General features: G+C 39.6%; 1 long non-coding RNA gene across 1 annotated transcript; it reads left to right on the top strand.

The window, feature by feature from the left end:
• Positions 1 to 4,413: 4,413 nt before the first annotated feature.
• LOC125394117 (uncharacterized) lies at positions 4,414 to 10,063 on the top strand. Its single transcript, XR_007230104.3, has 3 exons — positions 4,414 to 4,491; positions 6,934 to 7,010; positions 9,932 to 10,063. It is a non-coding gene; the product is annotated as an uncharacterized LOC125394117 (long non-coding RNA).
• Positions 10,064 to 10,603: the final 540 nt, after the last annotated feature.

The raw sequence follows: 10,603 nt of genomic DNA, 5'->3' as shown, positions 1-10,603 counted from the left end.
TCTTTCAAACCTCCACAACCTAAGCTTCATAAATGAGAGTGAACAGCTTTACGAGTCTAACTTGGTGCACTATCAGGATCTCCAGTTGTGCCCATTTTCCTGAAAATGATACATTTCTCTCTTTATGAATAAAGAAAAATCCCATTGTGAGTACTTCACACATTTTCCCTGGCTGATCTTTAGGTAAGTTTCTTTTCTTAAGTATTGTGAGCAGTGCAGCTTTTTCTAAATATATTCTATTTAATGTAGATTAAATACCATTTTTTATAAATCAATAAAAATCAATACAAAAAAGAAATGGAACCTAAAAAAAAAGAAAGAAGAAAAGTAACATCAGAGGAATGATGTGCTTAAGTATTGGGTGTCTCTGAAAACTGCAAATTCAAAAGTAATGCATCTTAAAAATAGCTTGGCAAATATAAAATATTTTGAGATAGTCTATACATTGGCAAAGTTCTATAAATTTAAAAATTATTTGTGTTGAGAATTTACAAACAACCTATACACACTGAGAGACACTAAAATGCTCAACATTGTTAGCCTGTAAGTTCTTCTCAAGTGGATCAATAATCAATGTAAACATTATTAAAATATCAATAAAACCTTAATAGAAATTGACAAGGTAACTCTAGATTTCAAATGGAAAATTAAAATACGTTGAATAACTAAAGCAGGAAGCTAGAGGACTTATCTGGTTCTGAGAGTACCCGCCAACCTTAATACGTCTGTAAACATGAAGTACACTGTGCTATTTGCATCAAGATGGGCAAATGGCAACATGAAAACAGGAAAGTCCAGAAATAGACTCATGGGTATGTCAGCACTGATTTTGAACAGAAATTTAACGACAACTCAAAGTTAAAAGAAAGGAAATGCCCTACTTCTCCCCTTCCCCCTTCTCTGTTTCTGCTCTTCTGCCTTCTCTCCTTCCTTTCCATAGCCCACTAAATAAATATCCAACCTCACTCTGCAGAAAATAAATAAAAAAATTTCAATAGTGTTAATCTTCAAACAAAGTTTTCTAAATCTTATATTTTCTTGCATTGCGTATGAAATTAAATTAAAATGCAAAATAAGTACAAATGTAAACCTAAATCTGTAAAATTTTTAGAAGAAAAGAGCTGTGAATTTGAACTAGGTTGCAATGCTTCCTAAGATCTAACACTAAACACTTAATCCCCAAAGGGAAAATGGATAAGTTACACTACATGGCAATGGTTTATACAAGAAAAACAAGAGATGTCTGCCATGGTCTCAGGTATTTAATCTCTTGGTCTCTTTGGTTCGTGGTACTTTTTGGAAAGGTTTAAGACGTTTAACCTTGCAGGGCAGTACATCACCGGGGTGGGGGGCTGGTTTGGATATGAAAACAGTCAAAATAAAACGAAAAATGGGCCAAACTAATTCCAGTTTGTTCTCTTCTTCTTTGAGTTTGAGAGTGTGGGTTCTCAGTTTCCTGCTCGAGTTGCTACACAGGCTACTTGAGGCCATACCGTCCCTACCATTATGGACTCCAGCTTACTGGAACCAAGAAGTCCATAATTTGTCTTGGTTTGTGATGGTTTTATCACAGCAGCCAAAGAGTAACTAGAACAGTCCTGCTATCCAAAGAGTCCTGTTCCGAGATAAAACAAGAGCCTCACGCTCACTGGGAGAAATGTTTTTAGAGTGCTTCTGATTGAAAGAATTCATTCAGAATATATGCAGAAAATTTCATAGTCAATAATAAAAACAAAGCTCACACGCCTAGACAGATAAAGAAGTTTAGCCTCACTGGGTCAATCAGATTCACACGGAGGTTACTTCTAAGTTTCTTAAAGTCATTTTGATTCTGTGAATTTTAAAAATAAAAAAATCCTTAAATTTGATTCAAATTATATCATTTTTTTCCTCCCTTGGTGTCAGAAAGAATTATATTTCTGCAAAGTTCCAAACACTTTATTTATCACTGCCGTGGAAGGTGCCATTACCTCCCTCACTCATCTTACCAGTCCAGGTCCCAGCCAGGATGTCCATTTCTCTATATCCCTTGTTCTTTCCCAATCTCGTCTCTTTCCCACACTTTATTATCATCTTGAATTGTTCCAATATCTTTTGACCATAAATTCTGGTGGAGGGAACACATATCATGCCAACGAGTGCCAGATCAACTTCTAGCTACTGTGCAGTCCTTGCTGTTAGCCATTTACAGAGTTCTTAGTCCTTGGTTCATCATCCTGCTCTCTCTCAGTGCCAAGTCAAATCCATTCATCTGTGAATGGCTCAGCAGTCCTTCACCGTCTCTGCTGCCCTTCTAGCCTACTCTGTCTGGAGAGGGGATGCTAGAAAAGCTGGGGTAAGCTTTAATTCAAGACAAAGCATTTCAATTGGCAGAAGGTTAGTATTTCCTTGGCTTTAATCTTCAGAATTATTTCAGGAATATTTAAAAGGTCTGGAGAAATACACAGAGGTGGGCAAGACACACAGAAGATGCCAGTGAGAAGGGTGAGGGACTGATGACCTGAGAGCAGTAGGGGGACACCTTCAGTGTAAACTGGGAAACGGGTTTAATGGACAATAGTGGCAGACTTTTTCTGTTAAAGAGAAAATATGCAAAATCATGGAAACATGAAAAAAAAAAAAAGGCCAGAGCTGCAGGTGATGGTAAATGTGTAGCTTTGTTTATGTTGGCTGTAGGCGCTCTGTACTTTCCCCTAGACCTAATGTATTGCTAGTTAAAACAATGCACAGTGAGTTTCTTTTTCCACGAAGGGAGTAATCATGAGACCAGAGGGTTGGCAATTGCGGGGAAGGAGGCACATTGTCTCCGTGAGCATGGTATCAGTATGGTCACAAGGGCTGAACTCAGAATGGTCCTCTAAGAGGCTTCTCATGCTGGCTTGATGTTTGAAATGAGATTTTTAACTTAGAGCAGAAGAGCCTATGGAGAGATTTTGTACCTTGTACCATGTACCTTCCTTCCTCCCACCATGCTTCTGCCCTGTACACATTCTCAGAGGCTCTCCAAGGCTCTTCTCTCTTGAGAAATACCTGACTTTATTCACCTTCTTTGTCCCCAATCCTGTGTTTGGGGCAAGAGGCTAGTGGTAAGGAAGACAGAGATAAGAAAAGGCTGTGTTCAAATATTCCAGGGCCTCTTGGGGCCAGATAGGACAGTGACTGTCACTACCCTTAGTTGTAATTCCGTGACTTGATCTGCACATAAGTCAGTCCACGTGAGGTTCTTGCCAGCTTCTAATCTGGGCAATAAACAGATTCCATTGCAAAGGTTCCATTTATAAGCTCCCGATGGTCAGTTGTCCACCATAATATGGGATGGAGCAGCATGGAAAGATAAGGATGTTTGGTTAGACTGGACTAATGCATAATTCACATTATGTAGCACATGCAACAAAGGTAGTGAAAGGGAACCTAGGAGCTGTGTATTTGGTGTGTCCCCTACATAGTGGTTGTGTTAGCTCTTGTATTCAGGTGCTGAGAGCCTATGATATACTAAGTAATAAATGAACAAATACAATAAATGAAGAGATGAAGGTCATAGAGGAGAGAAACATATTGAATATTTTTGCACCTGGGAATTGCCAATGCTAGTCAATGCTGGGAAGACTCAATGCATGATTGGTATGGTCTAGGCATGGGCCCAGGTCTCCAAAATGGAAAAAAAATAGAACAATTTCTCTCTATCAGGTTGCCTGAATTTCCCCAACTCATAATTACTTGATACTTCACAAAATCATTCACATTGTATTTTATTTTGAAATTTATGGTCAGTTTCACTTTTTGAGTTCTGTGAACTCAGCCTACTATCCAGTTTATGGAACAAGGGAAGAATAAAATGAGTAAAAGCCATGCATGAAGTGTCTGTGTCTGTGCGCGCCTGCTCGTGTTCATGCATGTGGGTTTTACAGAAGCCACGAATTCTGACAGTGTTCAGAAATGTGTGTAATCACATGCTCTCTCCCATGTGCTTGCCGATAAGGGCAGTTTTGTCCGAATACTGCTCTCTAATCTGGGAAAGGCAGGGAAATGATGACAAAAGCTTCATCCTCTGGGTGGAGACCCAACCATTATGAAAAACAGTCACCTTCCAGAGGCCAGAGAAGAATGGGTCTACTGCCCTCATGAGCCCCTAAGAAATAAGTGTTGAGGCAGATATGTGTGGAGGATTTGGCTCTTCCAAGCTACAGATTCCGCCGTTTGTGTTTGGGGTAATAATTGGTTTCTTCTCTGCCCTCTGAGACTCTGAGCGCTGAACATATGACCTCACCAGTGGGAGTAAACTGTTCTGAGAAGTCAGTATCTTTACAGAGCACAGTCCTTGGAACCTTATTGTTTATCGCTTTGTGGTCTAATAGGGTTCCTGTTGAACCAGATAAGAGGGGCAGGATGGTTTTAGTAAACAGACAAGTGACAATAAGATGGATGAAGGAAGAGAAGAAGAGCTGAGGGAGTCTGTTCTTTGACGCTTCACCTTGGTGTGATGAATAAAAGGTGCTTGGGAAAGATATATTATGAGTAAAATACTTTCTTAGATTCCTTTTCTAAGGAGAGTAACATTTAAATTTCCAAGACAGGGTTAGGCATTCTTCCTAGAGGTGCAATAATTCACAGTACACACACACACACACACACACACACACAGGCACAGGCACATACACACATGTACACACACATACACTCACACATGTACACACACGCACACTGAGAGTCTGTAAATTGGAGCCATAAGCAAAAACGTGACTGCTGCAGAGTTTAAGAGACATTCTAACTCAGTGCTTTGCAACCTGTGGGCTCACACATTTACATTATGATTTATAACAGTAGAAAATTACAGTTATAAAGATGCAACAAAATAATTTTATTGTTGGGGCGTTACCACAACATGAGGAACTGTATTGAAGGGTTGCAGCATTAGGAAGGTTGAGAACCACTGCTCTAATTGAAGACTATTTGAACTGCAGAATCTCATCATTCTGACTGCTCAGTTCTGAACCCTTATAGCAAAGAGGAAAAAAAAAAAGATGCTCCTCATGATCTGTCAGGACCACAGAATTTTTTGTCCGTGAGAAGGTCTGGATAATAAGAGCTGGTGGGTTAATAAAAATAATACTTGCCTCTCAAAACTGTTGGAAGGGTTCCAGGTAATTAATATGTAGAAAAGACGTAGCCAGAGCCCAGCAGACACTGCACTCTTGTCATATGTCGTGCGCCACTGGAAAGGGCAAGAATCAGTGAGAAAGGTGTCAAATTGCACTTGAGATTATTGAACTAAGTACAGGCTGTGAGTCACTTGGTAGTGATTGAAGGCTTGAAGTTGCCACTGTGCTTCATCATCAGTCCATCTTCTCCACATAGTATATGTCAAAATTAAACTACTGTGTGCAAGATGTTTCCTCTGGTTTGGTTTGTTCTGTGTGCAGATGTGTGTTTGTGCATATGTCCTGATGTTTGTGTGCATGCTGGCACAATCAATGTGTCAGTATTTGTTTTCCTTCAGTTAAATACATTATGTGCTTATCTTTCAATGAAATGGGGAGTTGCAAAAACTGAATGCCAATAGTACAGTAGAGCCCTCCCCCTTGTGTTTGGGATACGTTCTGAGATGCTTGGAGAGCACTGCATAGCGCCAGACTCCATGAACACCCTGTTTCTTTTCCTGTTCTTGTCAGGCTCAGCACACTTTCCTTCCTGCCCCAGTTTCTTGTTTTTTTCTTTTTGTTTTTTTTCCGTCTATTTCTACCACGATGACTTACTATGACCAAAACCTCCTTCTGGAAGAAAGGGTTTATTTCAGCTAACAGTTTATTCCATGATTGAAAGAAGCCAGTACAGGGGCAGGAGGCAGGAGCTGAAGCAGGAACTTTGGACGAATGCTTCTTCTGGCTTGCTAAGCCAGCTTCTTGGATAGCCCAGCCCACCTGCCTAGGGATGGTATTGCTTATAATAGGCTGGGCCTTCCTATATCAATTATAATTAAGAAAAATATGTCCCACAAACAAGGCCACAGGTCAATGGAATAGAGACAATTCCTCAGTTAAGGGTCCTTCTTCCCAAGTGACCATACTTTTTTTCTCAAGTTCATATCTGAAGGTAACTACAACACTCACTTAACTTATTAAGAATCATTCATCTTTTCACTTAAAGAAAAATATGGCTTCTCATCATCAATATGACTAATCTTGTTCTTCAGGAACTTTAAGTCAATTAAGTCTTACCTATTATCCTACCATGACAATCCTGGTACCTGGTACCCAAAAGGACCATTCAGTAACTAATAGACCAGTAGCATATACAGAGTAGATACAGTGGACACAGAGATGGAAGGAAGAGGAAAACATGTTACATCAAGTTGCTCCAAGAGTGTTTAATTTAAAATCTATACATTATTTTTATATAATAAAATAGATACGGTGGACACAGTGATAGAAAGGAAGAGAAAAACATGTTACATCAAGTTGCTCCAAGAGTGTTTAATTTAAAATCTATACATTATTTTTATATTTTCTCACTTAGCAGTATTGAATTATGGTTTATTTAAGAAAAGAAAAACACAGCTAAGTGACACACACCCAGAAAACATACAGATTGTGTGTGTGGGTGTGTGGGGTATTGGTTTATAAATATGTAAGTGAGCTTAACCACACCAGATTGAAACTTTACTGTTGAGTTCTCTATTCATATTTTCCCTTGGAGTCTTTTCTTTCTTTCTTTCTTTCTTTCTTTCTTTCTTTCTTTCACATTTTTAAGCAAATTACCTTTATTTGAAAAGCCTTGCCTAGTGGGTCTGACTACATATGGACTAAGAATTAGTTTGTTCTCTAAAGGAGCATACTAGAATTGAAATTATATGCAAATACAAATGAAAACCATCTGTTTAGTTACTATTATATTTATTTAGGGCTTGTAAAGAAGGAAGATTTTTTTTATTTGTAGAAAAAGAATGGACTCTTTTTCAGTACCTGGAGATCTACAAGAAGGTTGAGAGACAATGTCCTCCATGATTTTTCAGGGTAAGATCTTGTTTCTCTCTTGAACTGTATAGGCTAATACAGTAGCCAGTGTCCACCATAAGAGTCACAAGTGACGAAACTCAATATCGTGAACTGGTGGATTGCAGGGGTTAGTTACAAGTGAATGGGTGAAGAGTCAATTATGGGAGCATGGATGACTCAGACAGCTATTAATGAAACGCTTAACTCAGCAAGGATGACATATTAAAAAAAAAAAAAGCTGAGTCCCTAGAGTTCCCCGTAGGACTTTCAGGAAGCTCCACTAAAGAGCCTTCTCACCCCCAGCGATAAACCATTGCTCAAACAACCTCGGGGAGCTGTCGTGTGAGTCTAGTTTCATGAGCTCTGTGAATCTCCTGAACCTCCCTGCCCTCTCTAGGAAGGAAATTTTCAATCTAGAGAAAATAGCAATGCAGTGTTCCTAAGTATCATTTGATATTTATAGAAACTGGAACACAATGTGGTCAAAAACTGGCTCTAGGTATGGAAACCATGAGTTTTGCTCCCCATTCAGGATCTGACTAAGGTGTTTTTTTTTTTTTTTCAGCTGCTTAATTCATTGTAAATACTTCCCGGTGTTTCTTTTATAGAACTTCTGTGTGTATACTGTGAGATAGAGCTCACAGTCGGGGTCATTCCTAGCTTTTGAAGTCAAACCCTCAGGAAAAAAATCTTAAACCGTCGAAATAAGCAAAGTGGTGGCTGAATGATCTTTGTGACTTACCATCCTTTCTTCATGATATCTTGTAAATCTATAAATGTCAGAAAGCTAATATCGATACAAAAATATCTGTCCATAGAATTGCAATTGAGTGATTCATGCTAGAGTCTAAGACAATATTCTCAGGTGGATAGAGGCAGTTTCACTTCTGTCTGTAGATCAATTTCTACGTTATTTGAACCCTCTACCTATATCTAAGGATTTTCCTTTGGCAGGAATATGTTATTTCACCAAAATCTTAGGAGATCTTTTCTGTTTCCCCTTTCCAGAGGGATCCAAGTATGTCTCTCTTAGGATTTGTTACCTAGCTTCTCTGGGATCGTGGACTATATAGTCTGGTTATCCTTTGCCTTATGTCTATTATCCACTTATGAGTGAATATATATATATATATATATATATATATATATATATATATATATATATATATACACCATGCTTGTCTATCTGGATCTGGTTTACCTGACTCATGATGGTTTTTTTTCTAATTCCATCCATTTGCATGCAAATTTCAAGATATCATTGTTTTTTTTTTTTTAACCGCTGAATAGTACTCCATTGAAAACCTTAAGAAAGAAACAAAAATGTTCCTACTAGGCTACTAGGTAATCCCAGAAGTCTTTTTTTTTCCCATCTCAGTGCTCTCCAACACTCAACATTAGTTGTTTCATCAAGTTAATGGGAATGATAATGTAATTGAATGATACAGTGAACTTCACATTCACCAAAATCAGTCAACAATATAAAATATTTGGCTTGCCTTAAATTTGCTTAAATTCTTTATTAAGGTGACACATTTATTTGGGAATCTGGTGAGAGGCTTGGGTGCAGAGTCTAAGGGTCAAAGGAAGTGCTCACAGAGGATCAGGAGTGAACTGGGGAATGGCTCTCAGCAGGGCAGCCCCAAGTCAGAGGCTATGTACACAGGACTAGGAGGTTAATTGAGTGTCATGCTCAGTAGTTTTCTTTCTGTTTGTAGCTGGAAATTTTATTAGTTTGCCACTATGCCTTGCTCAGAGAGGCAAAGAGGACTTTCAGGGAGTTGAGAGATGATGACACTTTTGATCAATGCACAAGTAAATGTTCTTAGAACTTTGACTACGGTAAAGTGGCCCTAACTCCCCAAGTAAACTATTTCCAAGCTTCATTTTCTACTCAATAATCAAAAAGATCATCATGTTGTTTTTATTTCCATATTTTCAAAGAAGAACGCATAGGAAACAAATGGATGACCTAGTAATGGAATTTAAAATGCTAGGTGGCCCGTACAGGACTGCCAGGTACTGGCTCTTATCACTTGCTCCTCGTACTCTCCAATATTAATTTTACAGACTCGTATTACAAGACGAAAGACATTATTTTTTTCAGGTGGAGCTTTCATTTTCTTTCCCAGTTAGGTTCTGACGAGCACGCACAGTGGTGACTACGATTCATGTTGTCACTTAAGTTTCAAAGGATGTGTCTGAACACTAACTTCATAGCTGTGTTTGTCTAGTGAAGGCTAAGTATCAGACACACTCTCTGACTGTGCTCTTAGGGCCTTTTCGTTCCCACAGCTGCCTTATAGCTCACCCCAGCACCTGTCAGCTCCTCCTCGTGATGAGGAATGTCCTATCACTGACTGGCAGGTGGGTCATTTGCTGGGGAGGGCGATCTGGAAATGAGTTTTCATCTCTAAATGTGTGTACTCAGCTGCTTCCATGACGTCTGGATTCCTTAGCCGTTCAGAAACAGATTCTCAAGGAGAAAGCACCCTGGTGCTCATGAGGAAAGGTATACGTCTTTGTCTTTCCTCCTCCACCCTCAATCCCCTCTGCACTCTGGAGGGAACCGATTTTATTCAGCTGGGCTCTGCAATCTGCCACAACAATCAGCAGGCAAGGCTCTGTGGCGAAGCTAATGAATTCCTCCTCTTGAACATGCAGTAGGTCCTTCAGAAGTGTTCAAAATGCCTGCGATTTGGTGCAAGTGTATATACCAACTAGAGGTTATTTTCCACAATTATTAATTTAAGCCTCCGCCTTTGACCCTCTGTTTTCTGTGTCTCAAAATCCTTTGCTCCCTTTGGAAATAAAATTCCCAGGGTTTAGGATGGAACTGATCTGGAGCAGCTTTCTACTTAATGACAGCTAGGCAGAGCTGCAAGAAATCTCTCAAGCCACGACGGAGCCTAAGTCCAGGACTTCTGTTACTCTTTCAGCAATTGATAACATCGCTCAACCGGAGCTGCTGGGAGCTGCTTCATTTTGGGTGTTTGATGCTATCAGCTGTACCAGGGAAATCCAAGCCACCAGTGGATGCTCAAATCTGAGTCGAACAAAGACCGAAGAGGTATGATTAGTGTGCACTATAAAAAAAAAACCACACACATATATCTCAATGACTATAAATCCAGGCTTGTGAGCTAGCAAGTGTTTGTTTCTGTCGTTTCTGAAAACTGATTTCCGTGCTCCCCTTCCTAAAGGCAGAGAGCAGACTTGCTGCAGCTTCTGAGGCCCAACTGAGGACATTCCTGTGATAAAGATGACAGAAAGCAGCAGCAAACCTCGGCTTCCCTGGGGAAAGTCCGCCCCAGAGCTAGGGAAAGCATCCAATGTTCTTTTCATGGGAAAATACGTCTTTGTTCAGAGAAGGAGGTGAGTAAATGAAGCCTTCTGCAACCCTGGGAGCCAAGGATCAGCAACCACTGGCTGCCCCGTAGCCCAGATAGGACAAAGTGAGGAAAATAAACAATTTCCTCTTGTGATGTTTGGGAAAATAGAATTTGACACTAGGTCCCAGAGAGTAATAAAGTATAACCGTACATAGGTTTTAATCTATGCCATTTTCTAGGAAATTGGACAAAAGTATTTCTTCCAAGTATAATCAGAAG

The sequence above is a fragment of the Myodes glareolus genome, chromosome 20 (genome assembly GCF_982192425.1).
Source record: "Myodes glareolus chromosome 20, mMyoGla1.1, whole genome shotgun sequence".
In the NCBI taxonomy this organism is placed as follows: domain Eukaryota; kingdom Metazoa; phylum Chordata; class Mammalia; order Rodentia; family Cricetidae; genus Myodes; species Myodes glareolus.
This window is presented reverse-complemented; position numbering and strand designations above follow the sequence as displayed.